This window comes from Lipophrys pholis (assembly GCF_963383615.2).
Source record: "Lipophrys pholis genome assembly, contig: SCAFFOLD_29, whole genome shotgun sequence".
Lineage (NCBI taxonomy): Eukaryota > Metazoa > Chordata > Actinopteri > Blenniiformes > Blenniidae > Lipophrys > Lipophrys pholis.
This window is the reverse complement of record NW_028292107.1, coordinates 604495-626448: the sequence shown is the minus strand read 5'-3', so window position 1 is coordinate 626448 and position 21954 is coordinate 604495.

Here is a 21954-nt window from a genome sequence, read left to right as displayed (position 1 = left end):
GGACAGAGTGGACGTGGACAGTCGGAGTGGGTGGAAGCAGGGGCCGGCGCTCGCTGTGGCGGTGAAGAATTCCCGGTGTGGCGGCGTGGAGCTCTGTGGGCTCCGGGTCGGTCCGGCCACTAAGGCCGGTGGCGGTCCTATCTCCAGGACAGTGATCCTGGGTCCGACCAGGGCAACAGAGACTCCCAGAATGCCTCTGCACAGCCTCCCTGAGCAGCTGCCGACGGGCAGCAGATGTCCACGTCGTGGATGAAGCCTGCTGACGTAGGACCGCAACGGGGCGATCCTGAGTAGCACCGGGAAGCAGCGGGAGGGACGCTGCCTCAGAAGACTGGGAGGCCGTCAAGGGGTTAACCGGCGTGGAAGGAGCCGCCGAGACGATGGACACCGGGCCATCCCAGCAAGGACCCGTAGACACACCATGGGTTGCTGAAAAGGAAGGAACCACCACAGCTGGACCAGAGCAGAGCTCAGGACGACACCACCTGCAGGATTCTGCTGGGTCTGTGTCAGGACCTGGAAATGATTAGAGAGCAGGAGTGGAGACGTGTCCCCTCTGACTGGGGATCTTCGCTTGTCCTGGATTACGACCTCAGTCCATGATCGCTGGTTGGGTGTGGAACAAGAGGAAGGCCGCGGGCTGGAGGGGTCCCAGAGTGCCGTGTCCTGCAGGGCCGCACTGAGAGAAAGTGAAATGATATTAAATGTGAAAAACAGACAGAATGTAAAGGTGAAGAACTCTGTATTCAGCGCTTTTAGTCTTGATGGTAGACGTCACCCCCACACAAATTATAGCAGCACCTTAACCTATTTCAGATGCTGCCCTCTAGTGGCTTCAGAAAATAAAGACAGTGGTTCATGAAGCTTCATTTGGCCAGTATGGGAATTGAACCCATGACCTTGGTGTTATTAGCACCACACTCTGACCAGCTGAGCTCCACGGCCCACGTTGGTGAAAACATCTACTGTCCTTCTTCCAATATTTGTGTTGAATGTGATTGTAAATGTTTTCTATACAAGAGCAAAACAAGATGTGAAACATCCAAAGAAACCATCAGTCATTCATCCAAATCTTCTGCATCCTGGATCAACCAGCAGCAGGAAACTAGTCAAGAGTTTGTCTTCATGGGACAACTTCATTGTTCACAGCTTTTTAATGACATTTATATGATTTTGCTGCATATTTGGTTTATTTATTGTGCTTTAAGTTGCTGTGATCTTAATCAGAAGTGTTTTTATTGTTTAGTGTTTCTTACATGCAGTGGTTTTATTTCCCATTGCCCCTGAAGGCAACACACACACTCACCACCAGAGCACAGATGAACACACAATCATGTCCATACTCCACTTCTGGGTTAACTTCAGTGTTCGTTCCATAACGTAACGTAACAATCCTGAAAATATCTCTACTTCTAGTGGCGGCGTTCTCCTCCTTTCCTGAAGTACTTTATGTTTCACTCCAGGAGTTCTGATCCATCTGGAGCTTGATTTGCTTTTTAACTGCACATAGTGGAGGATGATGATTTTTACATCATTTGGACATCACTTTAATTTGAAAAAAACTCCTATTTTCCCTTTGATAGTCACTTTAATTTGATGGAAAATTATTTTTCCACTTTCACGTTCACTTTAATTTAAAAAAATAATTCTATTTTCACATTGATACCAACCAGTGAGCAACAGGAGCAGCAGGCGAGGAGGTAAAAGGAGGGACAGCAGACGAGCAGAGGATGAAAAAGGACGAGGACGGAGCGTCCACTGAAAGTCAGTCCATGTAAACCTAAGATGCTATCAGAAGATGAAGTTTTTGACACAATGACTGTTGAGTAATTTCATCTGTGACGTTAGCAGAAGCAGCTTTCCCAGCAGAAGTCTAGTAAATGTGGTGAAACCATGATGAGGCTGTTTTTATTGACTAGATGTCCATGAACGCACCATGCTGAGCTGCTCTCTATGGTCCAATGGTTAGAACTCTGGACTCTGAGTCCACTGATCTGAGTTCAACTCTCAGTGGAACCAAACTTTACTGCTGCTGCTCTGCTGTGGTCAACATTCACCACAATAGTAAGAACATGGACAAGAAAAAACACAAAATTGTACTGTGAAAGTGAAAGGTTGGACCCTGCTGACCTCCATGTAGTGACGAACAACAGCTTTAAAGGAGATCAAAGGAGAACAGTGTCTGTTACCATGGAGATGCTCAGGGAATTAAAGCCCCATCTCACACATGACACTATACTAACAAGATGTTTTTCCTCAAATATTATAAGAACCATCATCCATAAAAACTCTGGACTTCACTTGGTACCAATAGATTGAAGGCAGAGGCAAGTAGGAGAGCTGAGAGTGCTGCAGCTCCCCTGTAGGATGCTATATGAACTGCATATCTTTCACTTCAATCATCTAGAAATCAGTGTGTCCACCACTGCAAGTCAGCAGACAGAACCAAACCTTTGGGTTTTAGTGAGGTGTCAGTCAAAGTCAAAGTCAAAGTAACTTTATTGATACCCGTAGGTAGATTTTTTGTGCAGCAGAGAGGACATCTGACAGTACATACAGGTATATTAAAACCCAGGACAGTAAAAGACAGTAGGGACACTCACTGACAGGTTTAAAAGTGAATAAATCAATAAATAGATAAATAGAAGGAGCCAAAATATCATTATGACAATTTGTTGAATGGGCTCTACCACTGAGCTACATCCTTCGTTTTCTACTTTGTTAAGCTGGATTGATTTTTCAACTGATTGAGCTCATAAAAGACAAGTAGGAAAACTGCCCAAGGCTCCGCCCACTTTCGTGTTTTTATCTGCTCTATAAAACTACCATAAAACATGACAAAGTATGCTACTCCCAGGATATTAAAGTGGAAGATGAAAACTGAGCTGGATGATCAGACGAGGCTTTATGTTGCCTCATCTTTTTTTAATTTGACCAGAGTGAACCATCTAGAAAGTGGACTGAGTGGCCAGAGAGAAAATAATAATAACGTGGGAAGGAGATAATAAGTCGTTACCTCAAATTAATAAAGCGAGGGAACCAGATCATTTAATCTCTGGATTGATGAAGGGAGAGGTCTGTACGAGGCAGCAGGGGGCGCTCCGCTATGAGACGCTCCACAGAACTTCTTTTTAATAAAGCAAACTGTTTGGTTCATCAGTAACTACTAAACAAACTACAAACTACTGTAAATGAAAGCTTGGAGTTTTTAGACATAAAATGAGCCTTTTAATGGCTTCATGTGAAAGAGAACTTTAATCAGAGTGTTTACGTAGGTTGCCATGGAAACGGCTGTAGAGCAGCTTCTATCACTCTACACCTCCATTCCTCCATGTTGAAGCATTTGATTCAGACACGTCAAGAAATAAAGTGAAAGGAGCAGAAAGTCACTATGGAATGTTGGAATGGTGAAAAATAAGACCCAGTTTATTCATGATAAAGAGGAGAGAGATGAGAATTAGATCCTCTCTTTCTGCACCAAGGTGAGTTTAACACGTCTGTATTTCACATGCTTTAGTTAGAAAACACCAATATCTAATGTGGTCCGTGGAAACGAGGCTTTTAAATCTCCAGAATAGCAAATATGACGGGATGGAGGCGATTTTGGTGAAACAATATGATACGAGGGAAGAAGATAGTAACTCAGTGTCATATATATATATATAAATGTGTATATATATATATATATATATATATATATATATATATGATTTTTTTATTTATTCATTTATTTATTTTTGTTTGTTTTTGTTTTTCCTATGGCCACTCCGGGGCGCCATAGAGGCGTAACTCTTCATTCCAGTATTGACTTAAAATTCAGTCCACGGTCCACCCTATCTTTCCTTTGATGAACTGGTATGCTGCTGCTGAACACCTTGGTGAGAGTTAACCACTGTTAAAAAGTTAGTGGAGGTCTGAAGGTGTGTTAACTTTAACATCAAGATAACACCTGGTTAAAGTTAACCAAGTTTTGAACAACAAGATAACAGTGCTGTTAATGTTAACGGTTGGTTGAATGTATTTAACAGCTGGTTCAACAGTAAACCAGTTTTGAACAACCAAACACTGGTTCAATTCACTATCTGGTTCTCTCTTGAAGTTCTACACAAATCATGTAACATGGTTGATAACTAAAGGGCTCGTCCGGGAATTGAACCCAGGACCTCTCGCACCCTAAGCGAGAATCAGACCCCTAGACCAACGCGCCGACATGTAGAAGATAAGGGACTCCAGTGACTGTCATAAATAAGGCAGAGATCAAGACTGTGACTGTCACAGTTTGAGAGTTTGGTTCAGCAGCACATGCTCAGTAACAGCGCTCCGTAGCCTCCGCCTGTCCCTGTGGGGGGAGTCGGGAGTGTGAAAGAAAAGTTCCACCTTGAGAGCCGGGACCAAAAAGTGATGCTTGCAGTGGATCCGAGCACCACTGTCATTTGAACGGAGCCCAAATGTGACTAAAGTTTTGTGGTTCCACTTGTTTTTGTTGTGGTGTAAACGGGCCTTAAATTATCTGTAAATTAGAACCCTGATTGTTGTGGGCTGAAGATGGAGATGTGCAGTCTGTTGTCAGATCAAAGCAGGACAAAATCTTTGATCTTAGCATCTACACAGCAAGAGCCGATGATCTCCTTCAATCTAATATGATCTCAGCACTGGAGCCTTGGAGACGCAGAGATCAAAGGAGATCAGCTTTATTCAACCTTCAGCATTCACACTTGCATTTTCTTCTGGAAATACAAACCTCTAGTAATCATTATTATCAGAAGAGGTATCTGATATCTGGAGGAGTCAGACCATTCAAGGCTTTAAAAACAAGCAGTAGCATTTTAAAATGTCTTCTAAAACTGACAGGCAGCCAGTAATTCCTGCATTCTGCTCCAGCTGCAGTCTTTGAACATTGAGCCTACTGATGCCAGAATAAAGGGAGTTACAGTAATCCAGCCTGGACCAGATGAAGGCATGTATTACTTTCTCCAGGTCTGCTGGGGAGAGGAATGACCTGGTCTTGACTAGTCGTCTGAGCTGAGCAAAGCAGGATTGGACTATCTTGGTCACCTGACAGTCAAAGGACAGGTCGGAGTCGAACACCACACCTAAATTGTGGGCTTCTTTTCAAACATTGCTCAATGAGCTACCAAGACTTGAGCAAAAGTTGTTAAAACCACCAGAACTGGGTCCATTGGGGGCGATCAAAATGATTTCAGTTTTTAAACCGTTCAGCTGTAAAAAGTTTTTGAACTTTGGTTCTTTACTTTTGTGAGGCAGGACAGGATAGAGGCAGAGTCCGTAGAGCAAGGCTTTATAGGGAAGTTCAGTTGTGTGTCGTCTTCATAAAAATGAAAGTTAACATTAAGGCCACCCAAAACACAGCCTTGAGGGACACCACAACAAAGAGCAGCACAAGAGGAAGAGGTCTCTCCAAGCTGAACAGAAAATGATCTGTCTGATAAATACCAGGAAAACTAGTTAAGAGCAACACCAGTGATGCCAACATGATTTTTCAGAGGATTAATTAAAATCTTCTGATTGACTGTATCAAATACTGCGATTTGGGAGGTTTTACTTCCTCAAATCAGCAAGTAATGAGACAGTGTCATCAGTTCTGCTCCTGGTACATTGGAGACTTACTCTTAGATCAGGGGAGTCCAAACTTAGATCCTGGAGGGCCTCAGCCCTGCATGTTTTCTATGTCTCCCTTCTTTAACACTCCTGAATGGTTCATCACCACATTCAGCACAAAGCTCCATAAGGAGCCACTCATTGCAATCAGCCATGTTGAAGCAGGGAGACGTGGAAAACATGCAGGACTGAGGCCCTCCAGGAACTGAGTTTGAGACCCTGATCTAGAGCATGATCTTTGACCCCATCAGCTCCCTGGGAGCTTCACCCTGTCACCAACTCATTCATACTCATCCTGTTTGAAATAAATCCTTTCCACCACTCAGTATGTGCCGGTACGTTATGATACAGTTCAGGTTTTCATGTGTTTTCACTGACTAAAGTTGTGGATGGTACTGAAAGTACTGTACCAAACCGTCACCCTCATGCTTGATGATGTGGACTTGCTGGGTTTCTCCTGTAAAAACAACAAGAAATGACTGTGTTGTATAAGTAAAGATGAACTGAACTAATGTTGTGAGACACTGCTGGGATTTGAACCCAGGACCTCCTGTTCACTAGACAGGCACTTTGACCAACTAAGCCACAGCACCTCCTTTGGTGGTCTGTCACTCAGCTCAACCTCTGGCTCGGTTCATTCAGGAGGACTAAGACATTAAAACATAGATTGATCCTGGAATTAACTCCTTTTCTGCACCACAACACATACTGAACACTGATGGATGGATGAAATGATGCAACCTCCGCTCCGCCCACTGCTCCCAGAGTCAAGATCCATATTTCACATTCTCTTGTATTTTTTGATCGTACACTCATAGTGACAGGACGTCTTTTCCTTTATAAATGAGTTCCTAGTCATCCGATTGTACCTCAACAACTAGTTTATCCAGGGATTCCTCTCTTCTGACTCATTTGTAATGATATCTATCTGTTGTCTGTTTTAATCTTTCTGTGGTTTTTATTGGAAATAGTAAAAAAACAAACAGACATGAAATCACTGATATCATTGACTAATACACCCTTGTACGTTTTCTTCATTTGACTTTTATTTGCTGATTGTTTCATCTGAATGTTTAATCTGTTCCACCTCTTTAAGCTACATCAATAACCAATGTAATACGCCCCCTGCTGCTGCCCCCTGCTGGCCGCGCCCCGTCACTATCTGTCAAATCCTGTTACAGAGTGCTCTGGTGTCTGTGGGAAAAAACTTGAAACTGAGCAAGATGACTACTGCAGCAACACGTCATCAGTAGGATAAAACTAAGCTGTCTCTTGATGGTCTACGACAGGGTGTCCAAACTGGGTCAGAGAGTGCTGGTGTCCTGCATGTTTTAGTTCTCTGCCTGCTTCAGCATACCTGAATCTAATGATGACGTCATCACCAAGGTTGTGAAAAAGAACAATAATGAGCCTTTCATCACAAAGTGGATGGGAGAGGCACCGGATGGAGATCAACGGAGATCAAAGCCGGAGGAAATCTTGGATCTGAGCATCTCCATGGCAAAAGGCACTGATCTCCTTTGATCTGATAGGAGATCAGCACTGGAGCCATGGAGACGCTGAGATCAAAGGAAATCAGCTTTGTAGAGTTGTAATGTGCTCGTACTCATCCTTACATTTTTCTAGAAATTTGTCTTCAATCACCTTTTCTCTATCCACACCCTCTACTTGAACCTTTACCTGTTTATCTATTTCATATTTTCCAAATATAATGATTTTGGTTTTACCTAGATTTAATGAATTAGAGTTCATTGGTTGTTCAGTGGTAGAATTCTCGCCGGCTACGCAGGAGGCCCGTGTTCGATTCCCGGCCAATGAAACATCAACTTTTAATCATCATCAATAATGTGCAAATTTACCTATCCTGCCTTGTCCGAATACAGGTTGTGAGCTTGAATATTTCATGTCATAGATTCTATCCAACATAGGTCTGTGCAGTATAAAGTATAAAGACATGAAGAAACACCCATTACAGAAGGTTTACAAGTCTTGTTGGTGCAGTAGGCAGAGCGTCAGTCTCATTATCTGAAGGTTGTGAGTTCGAACCTCACACGGAGCAAATGTTTTCGATCACATTCTCGGTGTTGAATGAAAACGGTTCACGTTCAAAGACCAAAGACAATCCAGTGATATCAGTCAAATGTCACTGGGCCCGTTTACTCCCAGCATTAACTCTGGTCTCAGGTCATCTGATCACATGTGACGAGCTCTGAAGACAAGTGGAAACAGACACCCAAGCACTTTCACTACCCCATCCCGGTACCGGTATCGGTATCTGTATCGGTGCATCTTGAGACGAGACCCCTCCACATCTAATGCTGAACACAGAATATTTGTGTGTGTGCACGTGTGTGTGTGTGTGTGTGTGTGTGTGTGTGTGTGTGTGTGTGTGTGTGTGTGTGTGTGTGTGTTACACCCCTTAGACACTATGACAGACAGGCAGTAACATCAGCATTTCATCGTTAGTATAGTGGTGAGTATCCCCGCCTGTCACGTGGGAGACCGGGGTTCAATTCCCCGACGGGGAGTGAGAGGCTTTTAGTTTAGTCATGGAGAACCATTGGGTTCAAATCAGGAACAGACTTTCTACCAACCACCTCCTTCCAGATTATCCTGCCTTGGCAGACATGAGAGTGTAAAGTCCCCTTCATCCTCCATAAGGACAAGAAGAAAGTTCAGCAGTTCAAGTCCGGCCGAACAAAATGATGTCATTTCCTTCTTCCAGCTCCTTCATGCCAGAGGAATTAGTTTGGGCTGTACCAACCTCCCTGGCCGAACTATGTAGGAGCCGCACTGCCAAAACTTCTGCTCTGCCGTGTGCTGCTCATGCGTGTTCCAGCTCTCTCATGACTATCAGTCATATTTTAATCATATTTAGCTTGTAACATCTCTACTGTACGAGTGCCACAGCTCGTTAAAATGTCGGAGTGCAACTTTACATGATGCACCTGAATGCATCATGCATTCAGGTGCAGCGCCGCCATCTTGGGGCGGTGTTCTTGCTTGTGCTAAACATAAAGATCCACAAAAGAAATTGCAGCTCTCTTGCTAGTCCAGGTATCAACACAAATAAAACCTCATTTTAAAGCCGAGGAAAAGCTCCATCCTGTGGAAACCTCATGGAGGAATTACTGGGAAGGGAAAGTCTTAAAACATCAGAAGACTAATAAAACTGGGAACAATAAACTTAAATACTCCCTAATCTGATGTTGGGGTCAGCGTTTGATCAGAATATGCTAATTACTCTAGTGATCGGCTGCCGGAAGGTTCTGAACCACCAGAGCTCATTTACATATAAACAAATCATCAAACTGAGGTAAATTGTTATTTACTCCTTGATAATTACTGATCACTAGCTGTAGACCACCAAAGTAATGGATTACTGGAGTAATAGATTACTAAGGCAATGTACCAAGGGTAAGTTATGCAGGGCTACAAGGGTTGATTAAAGTAAATAGTCAGTTGTCGACCGACAGCTGTGAGTTATAAAGGGTCACCTGACGGGAGGAACCTCCAGAGGTGTCAATAGGAGTGACCTGTCAATAGGAGTGACTGGTCAATAGGAGTGACCGGTCAATAGGAGTGACCGGTCAATAGGAGTGACTGGTGAATAGGGGTGACTGGTCAGTCGGAGTAACTGGTCAGTAGGAGTGACCGGTCAATAGGAGGGACTAGTCAATAGGAGTGACTGGTCAATAGGAGGGACTAGTCAGTAGGAGTTACCGGTCAATAGAAGTTACCGGTCAATAGGAGTGACCTGTCAATAAGAGTGACCTGTCAATAAGAGTGACTGGTCAATAGGAGTGACTGGTCAGTAGGAGTGACTGGTCAATAAGAGTGACTGGTCAATAGGAGTGACCGGTCAACAGGAGTGACCGGTCAATAGGAGGGACTAGTCAATAGGAGTGACTTGTCAATAGGAGTGACTGGTCAATAGGAGGGACTAGTCAGTAGGAGTTACCGGTCAATAGGAGTTACCGGTCAATAGGAGTGACCTGTCAATAAGAGTGACTGGTCAACAGGAGTGACCAGTCAATAGGAGGGACTAGTCAATAGGAGTGACTGGTCAATAGGAGGGACTAGTCAGTAGGAGTTACCGGTCAATAAGAGTAACTGGTCAATAAGAGTGACTGGTCAATAAGAGTGATTGGTCAATAGGAGTGACCGGTCAATAAGAGTGACTGGTCACTCCTTGGTTAACAACGGCGGGTCCCTGGTGTGAACTACCGAAGCATCTGTGGAGCCACAGGAGGCGACTCGCTGAAGCAACCTGGGAAGAACTCAAACTGATCAACAGTACTTGATTACCAGTGACGACTAAAGTACAGGAAGTAATTTATGATTCAAGTTATTAATGAAAGAAATCTGGGATTTATAAATTAATAGTTGAAGGGAGGTTAAACTACTTCAGTGGAATGAATCACCGAGGGTGATCTACAAGTCATTTAGGTTAGATTGTTAATAAAACAAATTGTGTTATTTATCTAGTAACAATCAGAAGTAATCCAGAAGAACTTGAATTAATTAAGTAAAGTCATGATTTATTAATTAATACAATGAATTACTTAAATGCACTAAACCATTAAAAATGAATTAAATGCAGGAATATTAATTAAATAAACTTGTGATTTATAAATCAATAATTCTGGATAATTAGATCCTGAGATGAAAGAAAACCAAAAATGATTAAAAACAATCTTGATTATTAATTAAATAAATTGATTAATTTAATAATTAATAAGGAATACTAATTATATATCTGCAATGAAGTCACCGACCAATAGCTTTAGAGGAAATTCAAGTTGTGATTAAATTAACTGAGTATTAAATCAATCAATAACAGTGTGAGAAGCACCAAAAGGATTTAAAAGCACTGCAGCTTATTCAAGTAATAAACCTGAATTCATGAGCCAACAACCCTGAAGTGTATTAAATTACTCAAAGCCTTGAAATCATGGAAATTGATTTAAACCGTTCAAACTATTAATCAATGAATATTACCGTTACTTAAGCAGAGAGTCGGGGCTCCAGCTGAAGTTAGGATCTTAAACTAAACATCAGTCTTATTTAAATGAGTGAAGTTCTTCTTCCTGGTTGGATGAGTGTAATGACCACAAATGTCCACCAGAGGGAGGTAGACGTCAGCGGTCCCGTGCAATAAACCCAGGCAGTCAGATGGCGCCAGACGGCACAGTGACTCAGAGTGGGTAATGGGTGTAATTGCCCAGACGGTCACTAGAGGTGTTTGGCGCGCTCTGCCTGGGATGGCGTGACGTCACTGGGCTCCGTGCACAACTCGTTAGACCTGCTGGAGCACCGGGCTTCACGTCGATGAGAAATCCGAGCGGCAGTGAACTACACACGTTCCCAGGGACGTAGTGAAAAGAGGTGATCAGGAACAGCTGAGAGAGAGAGAGAGAGATGGAGAGAGAGAGAGAGAGAGAGAGAGAGAGAGAGAGAGAGAGAGAGAGAGAGAGAGAGAGAGAGAGAGAAGTCTATTATATTAGAAAAAAAAAATATATATATATATATATATTCTTTTTCTAATATTTCAACTAATTACAATATTTTATACCAGTTCTGATATATTGTTCTTTGGAAAATTGTGCATAAGGTCAAACTCCTGTTTTTGTCTGTTATTGAAATGTTCTTCATTACATTGTCGGTTCTTTAAAATGTGACCTCCATTGTACTTCCTGTTAAGATTTTATTACATTTAAATAAATAAAAAACTGATCCAGCTTCACTGGTGTTTCTTTATAATCTAAGAAAACCTAATTAATTCTCAATTATGTCTTTTTGGGTTAAACCAAATGAAAAATAATAGAATTACTGCAACGCAAATAATCAGTTGAAACTGTCTTTAATTGAAATTTAATGGCACTAAAGCAAATAAATTAGCTGAGGTATATGTGATTGGTTTGTTTTGGTAAAATATGAAAACATTGAGTTGGAGGAGTTTTTAGATTGTTGTGCAGAAACAAACTCAAACTGAATCTGCAGAAGTCATCTTGTGTTTTTACTGTAATTAGATATTGAAATGTGTAAAAAAATCTGCTCCTCTGTATTAGAACTTGTACATGTAATAAGATTAGTCAGTCGTACAAAGAGTTATCAATACATACGGAGATATTTTTGGAGTTGAAAAGTTTGTTTTCATCTTCAAATGATGAAAATACGAAAAACTCACCAGTTTCCAGAGGAGCACTTTCACAATCGTCTATTTGTTTTCACGTGACTTTTGCTCCAGTTGTGTCATGACAGGATTGATAAAGAGCATTACAGTAATCAATTAGTGAGCTGATAGAGCAGGAATTGTCCTTTCAAGGTGGCTGTGATTTAAAAAAGGCTTTACTTTGGTTCTAATGTGGAGTTGATTAAAACAAACTGCTCTGGTTTCCACACTCAGTTTCCACACTCAGTATCTGCTGGTACCTTATAGTACAGTTCAGGTTCTCATGTGTTTTCCCTGACTAAAGTTGTGGAGTGTCCCAAAAGTAGCGTAGCCAAGCGTCAGCCCTCTGTTGTGGTAGCGAGCACGTCGGTACGATTCCATAAGGAGGAGCTACAATGCAGCCGTCTGGATCCTGCCAACAACACTGCTCAATACTTTAATGTTCCACAAAGACTCTTCTTCAGTCTGATGGATTCATTTAGATGTACTTCATTCTCCTCAAATGTATATGTCTGACCTATTCATGTTATTCTCATCTCAGAACACCAAGGTCCTGGGTTCAAGTCCCTGTTCAGGCACTTTGTGGGAAGAAACTTGAAACTGACCAGGATTCCTGTTGCAGTAACACATCATCAATAGACTAAAGGCTGATGCTCTACCATCTGAGCTCCCCAGGACACTATTAATGTACTTGCTGCTGTCAGACATAAAGCTTGGAGATGCTGGGGATTGAACCCAGGACCTCATACATGCGAAGCATGTGCTTTACAACTGAGCTACATTCCCTGTCTTTTACTTTGTATGTAAACGTATGTGAATGTAGAACTGGACCACATCCTTTTGTGTGCAGATTATTAGAAAACACTAATACAAGTTAAGAACATCTGACCTGAAGATGCTGATCCACTGAACTTTTCCAACAAGTTGGAGTGAAGCCGGCAGGTAGCGTTGGGGGGGCGGAGAGAGAAAGTTCCCGGGTGAACTTGCGCTCGATCTGTCATTGGTTGCCGGGTAAAAACCTGCCATTTTCGATGCAATTGGATGGAGAAGAACATCATGGACATCTTGCATATTAATTGTCATCCGAATCTGAATAGTATAGGAGGCAAAAAGACCCAATTGGCTGAAAAATCATGTGACGCAGAGACGTGATTGGACAGGAGAAGCAGCCGGACTGCTGCCAGGTACCACCACAAGCTCCCTGCTGAGATGTGACGTCACATGTTTGTAGATGTTTCTATTTCTAATACTGAAGAAGAAACTTTACATGGATCCATCCATCCTCCAGCTACTCTGGTTTCCTTCCACAGGAAGGTGTGTGTGTGTGTGTGTGTGTGTGTGTGTGTGTGTGTGTGTGTGTGTGTGTGTGTGTGTGTGTGTGTGTGTGTGTGTGTGTGTGTGTGTGTGTGTGTGTGTGTGTGTGTGTGTGTGTGTGGCTGTTTGTCTATGTGTGTTTGTCCTGTGATGGAGGAGACCCTCCAGAGTGGATCCTGTCCTCGTCCATAGTACTGTGGGAGCAGCTAGTTACAGTTATTTACTTATTTAGTTGTCAGGTTAGTGAAATATCTCCTAAAATGTTCTGACTCCAACCATGAAATCCTCACTAACAGACAACACTTCCATAAATCCTCCCCTCCAGCAAGCAGCCACACACCACAATCCAAAGTGTCCTGGTGAGAGAGGGACAGTGTCCTAGTGAGAGAGGGACACATGCTGCTCAGGGCTTGTCCTCCTTGTCTTACATCAACTGATTCAGTTCAATAGAAACCATCAGGACAGGTGGAGAAAACAGGGTGGAGCTCTGTAGTTGTGTGGGTTTGATGTTGTTTGGGCTGGAAACAGTGATTCACATCTGGCAACCCTGTTGCTGAGCAGCGTTCCATGTGTAAACAGCTGCTCTGTGGGACTTCACCTTGTCTTCTGCGCTCTGGGGCCTGAAAACATCTAGTCTGATCAGGTTCACATGGTCACATTGGAAATGATCCAGCAAAACAACAGGATCCTGGTAAGAAATGAGAATTGATGATGAAGACCTGCAGTGTGAACAAAGTGGAACTCACTATTAAACTACTTGCTGCTCTTGATGTCAGACATAAAGCTTGGAGATGCTGGGGATTGAACACAGGACCTCATACATGCAAAGCATGCACTCTACCACTGAGCTACATCCCCTGTATTTTACTTTGTATGTAAACGTATGTGAATGTATAACTGGACCACATCCTGTAGAACTGGACCTGATGACCTGGAGGAGATGAACAGAAGCTCATCAACTAGATCATCAATACATTTGTTGGGCCCATTGAAAGTGTTTTCCAACTTTAAGAAGAGAAGGACAAACTTGTCCTTTATGTCTTGAGACAACTCCTGAGGTTCCTCATCCAGAGGCTCCAGATGATCTGCAGGGGTCTCACCCTCTAGAGTGGGCTGGGCTGCTGATTGAACACTTCACTTTTAAAATCCTCAGGGGATGTGCAGCAGGTTTTCTGCGTCTATGAGGAGCAAAAGTGGAATAAATGTTTGTCCAGAAGCTGCAGTTTCTGAAGACACATGCAACGACTTTGAACTTCCTGAAGTGGTGCCAAGATGCTGAAAATACTGCTTCTCTGAAGTAAAAACACTAGAACGGCACAAGAGAGCAGTAAATGACAGAAGTTCCCTTTGTGTCACCAACTCTCCAAGCTGTGGGGACAAATGGGTCTGAAGGGAGGTGGAGGTTTTGAATGAAGAAGAGCAATCAGTGTGAAGACGAGGGAGGGAAAGACTGCAGCAACCATGTCCATGTTGAAGCCTGGAGTGTTTTAACAATCCTGTATGCTGGTCTGACTCCAAACTCCACCTCTTCCTCCTCCACCTCATGTTGAAGCTTGGAGTGTTTTAACAATCCTATCTGCTGGTCTGACTCCAAACTCCACCTCTTCCTCCTCCACCTCATGTTGAAGCTTGGAGTGTTTTAACAATCCTATCTGCTGGTCTGACTCCAAACTCCACCTCTTCCTCCTCCACCTCATGTTGAAGCGTGGAGTGTTTTAACAATCCTGTCTGCTGGTCTGACTCCAAACTACACCTCTTCCTCCTCCACCTCATGCTGAAGCCTGTAAAATCAATCCAACATGTCATCACTAAGGTAGTTGGTGTCACTGAAAGTTTCTGTCACTTTCATCTTCAACAAGACTCCTTTGATCTTACCTTGATCAGCTGTTGAGACCAAATTCCTGAGTCCCCGTCCTTCAGTATTCTGTGAAATCTACAGTGAAATGATATGAAATGTGAAAAGCAGACAGAATATAAAAGTGAAGAAGACTGTATTCAAGGCTTTTAGTCTTGATGGTCGAAGTCATCCCCACACAAATGACGGCACAAAAGCAAAACCAACCTTAAACACAGAGACACACAGCAAGCGTTGTTGTGTTGATGTAATCTAAGAAGTAAAGCTGAGCTCTGGAATTCTGCAATCTCAGAAACAATATCATGGAGCCTCTGCTGGAAAATCCTAGATTGTGTCATCCAAGTATTAATATTCCAGAGTGCAGTGAGAAGCTGAACACCACACTGGAATCTGATAACATGAACATTAGTCTGAACTACAAAACTCAAGTTTGATGTTTCCTTCAAAACCAAAACACTCAGAAATAAACTCTTTTTTTTATTACTGATAATGACTCATCTGAGTTTTAAAAACTAACCAACACAAAACTACAACTTTCAAAATGCCAACTTCAGGGTTCATTGTTTTTGTTTTTTCTGACTCACTGGACATTGTATAGGGAATCAATTATCCAACTATTTTAATGAGCAGTAATGAACTAAAATCAACAAAAGGCCAAAGGTCAGATTACAGATTAAAATCCCACATATCACAATGAAAAGATCCTAATATTGTAATGTTGCTTTCACAGTCAGATGTCTTTGTTGGTGCAAGCTGCTTCTATTGCTCTGAGAGGATCCAGCTGCTTGGACTCTTCCACTGCTGTGGAAAGTCTTTTATGTTTGTTATTTTAATGTGAAAATATTGAAGTTACAGTGTCACTTCCTTTCTGAGTGTCTCCTCAGTACTCTGAGCACATTGTACACAATGGATACCATTGGTGTGTGTGCTTGAGCCAAAGTAAGTGACAGTCTGTGTAAATGTGTAAATATTGCTTCATGACTGCCGAGGCATTTTTTTAGTTAAACCCTCTTTGCTCATCCTGAGTTTATTTTGAAGTTTGAGCACGTTTGAGAATCGTTCCTAAGTTAATTAGGCTCATGTGACGGTGTCATTAGTTAGTGTAAACCCTTTGTTATGTCTTTCAAGGTGTCTTGCTGAGTACTTGAGGTCTGTTTTCACGTTATGTGTAGTTTAGTCTCCATATGTGCTGCATGCCCTTGTTTCAACTAATTGTTCATGTTGTCTTCATGTAATCAGTTTAAGGTCTTTGTAGAACAATGTGAAGGTTCCAACAACAACAAGGAAAATGTTGTCGGTGAAGTTAACTGATGCACTATCAAGCTAGCCAGGAGTTGAACCTGGAATCTTCTGATCCGTGGTCAGACGCGTTATCCATTGCGCCACTAGCTCCTTGCTGAGCTTTGATTTAAAATACTGAAGAAGAAACTTTACATGGATCCATCCATCCTCCAGGTACTCTGGTTTCCTTCCACAGTCCAAAAACAAGCATGTGAGTTTAACTGGTGACAGTAAATGTTCTCCAGGTGTGAAGGTGTGTGTGGCTGTTTGTCTCTGTGTGTTTGTCCTGTGATGGACTGGAGACCATCCAGAGTCTTGATCTCCTGCCTTATTTATGACAATGAGTTGATTCCTTTACCTTCTTGAACATGTCAGCACATTGGTCTAGGACAGGGGTGTCCAAGTTCGGTCCTGGAGCTCTGGCGTCCCAAGGGGTTTAGCTCTCTCCAAGTTGCACCACACCTGATCACAATGAAGGTTCTTGTTATGGTGCTTTTTCACAACCTTGGTGATGACATCATCAGATGAAGAGAGAACTAAAACATGCAGGACATCTGGTCCAGGCTGGATTACTGTAACTCCCTTTATTCTGGCATCAGTAGGCTCAATGTTCAAAGACTGCAGGTGGAGCAGAATGCTGCTACCAGCTTTTTAACAGGCACCAGGAGGAGGGACCACATTTCACCAATCCCTTCTTCCTTTCACTGGCTGCCTGTCAGTTTTAGAAGAGATTTTAAAATGCTACTGTTTGTTTTTAAAGCCTTGAATGGTCTGACTCCTCCAGATATCAGAGACATGTTATGATAATAATAATTACTAGAGGTTTGTATTTCCAGAAGAAAATACAAGTGTGAATGTGGAAGGTTGAATAAAGCTGATCTCCTTTGATGTCAGCGTCTCCTTGGCTCCAGTGCTGAGATCATATCAGATTGAAGGAGATCATCAGCTGTTGCTGTGTAGATGCTAAGATCAAAGATGTTTTCCTGCTTTGATCTGCTCTGACCCCCATGAGTTGCCTCTTCCATCTGGTTTTGTTTTTCTTTCTTCTTATCTCTATTTTATATGCTCTGTATTTCATTGCTGTACATTATATTGTGGTTTTAATGTAAAACCACTTTGTAACAGTTTAGAAAAGTAAATGAAGAAAATACAATTATAATCATGTTTGCTGGTTATGTGACCTTAGAGACTTTTCATACTTATATGATCAAGATAAACAGCAGCTCCATCAGAGTATTTCTCTCTTTTTTCTTTTTCTTCTTCTGCCCTTGTCCTGTTCGGCAGCTTGGGCTAACAATATTATGTGATTGAGAGCCTTCCGGAGTCAGAACAGTTGTTGCTCTTGCAACATGAAAAGACCTGGAGTCTCCTCCTGTTACAGCCATGCCAACTTTATTAGAAGTTGGCATGGCTGCCGTACACGATGGGGGGGGGGGGGGGGGGGGCTCAAAGATAGAGAGAAGATAAGAGAAGAGAAGAGAAGAGAAGAGAAGAGAAGAGAAGAGAAGAGGAGAGGAGTGGAGAGGAGAGGAGAGGAGAGGAGAGGAGAGGAGAGAAGAGAAGAGAAGAGAAGAGAAGAGAAGAGAAATTGGGGGGATAACATACAATACCCTTGTTCGTGCTACATATATTATTTGCAGTTATCACACTGATCTAAATACTTTCCAACTGTTATTATATTAAACCAGCCTGAGCAGCTCTATCTACACAGCAACAATAAGCAGGAACATGAATTAACAAAGAGGTGACAACAAAAGAGGAACATGATTTTCAAAGTTTGAGCAAATGATGACAGAGAACAAGCAACTTCAGAAGCACCTTTCGTGAGGAGTGGAAGTGTGTGTGTGTGTGTGTGTGTGTGTGTGTGTGTGTGTGTGTGTGTGTGTGTGTGTGTGTGTGTGTGTGTGTGTGTGTGTGTGAGCCTCATAACCCGCCACCCACTTATCCGCCCCATGATTCTCCCCCCGATCTCTGTAACAGTAGAGGCACAGGTTAGGTACAGGAAGAGGTGGAGGCACAGGACGAGGTGCAAAAGGAGGAGGAGGGGGAGGCAAAGGAGGAGGTGCAAGGAGGAGGCGCAGGATGAGGTGCAAGAGGCGCAGGAGGACCCACAGGAGGAGGTGCAGGAGGAGGTGCAGGAGGAGGTGCAGGAGGGGTGGAGGAGTAGGCGTAGCATGTGTCCAGGAGGAGGCGCAGGATGAGGTGCAAGAGGCGCAGGAGGACCCACAGGAGGAGGTGCAGGAGGAGGTGCAGGAGGAGGTGCAGGAGGAGGTGCAGGAGGGGTGGAGGAGGAGGCGTAGCATGTGTCCAGGAGGAGGCACAGGAGGAGGTCCAGGAGGAGGCGCAGGAGGAGGTCCAGGAGGATGCGCATAATTATGCAGGAGGAGGTGCAAGGAGGAGGCGCAGGATTGTGCAAGAGGAGCTGCAGGATGTGTGCAGGAGTATTAGCAGGAGGAGGTGCAGGAAGAAGCACAGGATTGTGCAGGGGGAGGTGCAGGGTGTGTGCAGGAGGAGGTGCGAGGAGGGGATTCAGAATTGTGCAAGAGGAGGCGCAGGAGGAGGCACAGGAGGAGGCGCAGAAGGAGGTTCAGGAGGAGGCGCAGGATGAGGTTCAGGATGATGTTCAGGAGGAGGTTCAGGAGGAGGCACAGGAGGAGGTTCAGGATGACATTCAGGATGAGGTTCAGGATGATGTTCAGGAGGAGGTTCAGGAGGAGGCACAGGAGGAGGTTCAGGATGACATTCAGGATGAGGTTCAGGAGGAGGATCAGGATGAGGTTCAGGAGGAGGTTCAGGAGGAGGCACAGGAGGAGGTTCAGGATGACATTCAGGATGAGGTTCAGGATGAGGTTCAGGATGAGGTTCAGGATGAGGTTCAGGATGTGATTCAGGAGGAGGTTCAGGATGAGGTTCAGGATGAGGTTCAGGAGGAGGTTGAGGATGAGGTTCAGGAGGAGGTGTATTTTTGTTGTATTTGATCCCTTTGGGGAAGATCCTCCAAAGGTTCCGTGATGTTTCTTTCCACTTATTTGCTGATGATATCACCGTTACTGTTCCTTTAAGCCGTCTGAGATCATGAAGCTAAACTTGCTCCATTGTCTGGTGGAAATAAAACAATGACTCAGCGATAACTCTCTGCAGCTCAATGCAGACCAAACAGAAACACTGGTTATTGCCCCTGATGATTCAATCCCTGGGATTAAACAGTACCTGGGTGACTGAGGCCAGTCTGCTAAGCCAAGTCTTAGAACCTTGGGAGTTCTCTTTGACAAAGACCTGTCATTAGTGCAGCACTGGAAGCAGCTGACCAGGAACTGCTTCTTTCAACTCAGGAAAAGATCTAAACTTAGGAACATGGTCTCACGGAATGATTTGGAGCTTCTCATTCCTGCTTTTGTGTCTTCGTGTTTAGAAGTGACTGGGAGGGCATTTCTGATCTGAACCTGAAGGTTATCAGTAAGTAAACTAAAGACCTGCACTCCCTATCGGGGAATTGAACCCCCATCTCCCTCCTGACAGGCGGGAATACTCTCCACTATACTAACGAGGAGGTTGTTTCTCAAATATTATGAGAACCTTCATCCATCAAAACTCTGGACTTCACTTGGTACCAATAGATTGAAGACAGAGGCAAGTAGGAGAGCTGACAGTGCTGCAGCTCCCCCTGTAGGATGGTAGAAGAACTGCATATCTTCCACTTCAAAGGTCTAGAAATCAGTGTGTCCACCACTGCAAGTCAACAGATAGAACCAAACCTTTGGGTTCTAGTGAGGAGTCAGTCTTCTCTTGTATTGATATTAGTACTGTGACGGTCTCCAGCTCCCACGTGACAGGCAGGGATACTCTCCACGAAATTAAGGAGGAGATGTTGTTATGCATGCTCTCTGTCAGGGTCGTAGCCAAACGTAGCATCTCTTCTTGTGTCACCACAGCTGAGTGTCACTCAGACTGCGGGGGAGGGGTTCACTGAGAACAGCAGTGGGATCAGATGAGCTTTGGTGGCTGGAATGTGCTGACATGTGAGGTGGTGGTTCAGTGGTCCACTTCTTTCCTGCCACGCTGGAGCCCCGGGTCCATTTCCTGGCCAATGCAGTGGGTGGTTTCATTAAATACCACTCATTCACTAGTTTTCATAATCCCAGGGCGCTGAGGGGGCAGGGACTTGTAGTGGGTCCTTCCAGCCTATTGGCTCTTTCACTTGTTAACAAATCACATTACGGATCTGGGGCTCATCTATAAAGCTTGCTTACGCACAAAACAGGTCCTGAAAGATGCGTACGCCACATCCCAGGCAAAGTTTGTGATTTAAAAAAATAAGCTTTGCATGAGAATGTGCGTACCGGTACACAAACTTTCAACCTTGCACACACACGTTTTGGAGACGGGGAACCTGCAGCGCTGATGGTGAGGTGGAGAATTGAAGTCAGATTCATCTCAAACGTTTATTATCTTCAAATATCAGACTTACAGATCCACGTAATCATGAAGAGCCAAGCTGCAGTGTTCTACGTGTTTCTTTAGTGGAACGTTGATACTGAATCAGCAGCACCATGTTCATATGTCAAACTTCCATCTTCAAATGATTCAGAGGAACTGATTGATTATTAATCGTGACAAAGTGAGTAACAATCAGTTTAATTTCAGAGTAAGCACACAAATAGTGCGGAGACAGCTGTGAGTAAAGCTGCAGTGTCTGGAGGACACTGACTGTCTGTCTGTCTGTCTGTAGGCTCTGGGGACGTCTGATCTGTTCCAGCTGCTTTTATTAGGATTTACAGCCAGAAGGTACAAATATACTAAACTGTATGTACACGGGAACAACTAAAGTGAGTCTCTGGGAAAGTCTCATGCAAAAAACAAACTGCAATTGAGATGATTTACCAACGTGTGGAATAAAGAAATGATAGGTTTTATATTGCTTATTTTGTTATTATTATACATATGTGATATGTGATACAGTTTAGTATATTTCTACTTTATGGCTGTAAATCCTGATAAAAGCTGCTCGCGGTACTTTCATCCGCTCGGGACGCACTGCTGCTGGAGACAGATGACCTCCTCCACCCTCCGCCTCCACCTGTAGAGTGACTGAGGATAAAACATAAAGTCCACTGAGCCTTTTTAGAGTCCCTGTTCATATATTTAATTTATACATTTAATAAACAGATGAAACTGAACTTTATCGGTCCGCTGTGTCTCCACCAAAATGTCTCTCCGACACTCTGACACACGCTGACCCTCACAACCATGGAGGCTGTTTTGGTGTCTAGGGGTGAGCTCTGGTGCTGACCCCATGATGTCACTCTCCTCTGACCCCATGATGTCACTCTCCTCTGGCCTCCATGATGTCACTCTCCTCTGACCTCCATGATGTCACTCTCCTCTGACCCCATGATGTCACTCTCCCCTGGCCTCCATGATGTCACTCTCCTCTATGATGTCACTCTCCTCTGAACCCATGATGTCACTCTCCCCTGGCCTCCATGATATCACTCTCCTCCATGATGTCACTCTCCTCTGGCCTCCATGATGTCACTCTCCTCCATGATGTCACTCTCATCTTACGCCATGATGTCACTCTCCTCTGACCTCCATGATGTCACTCTCCTCTGACCCCATGATGTCACTCTCCCCTGGCCTCCATGATATCACTCTCCTTCATGATGTCACTCTCCTCCATGATGTCACTCTCCTCTGGCCTCCATGATGT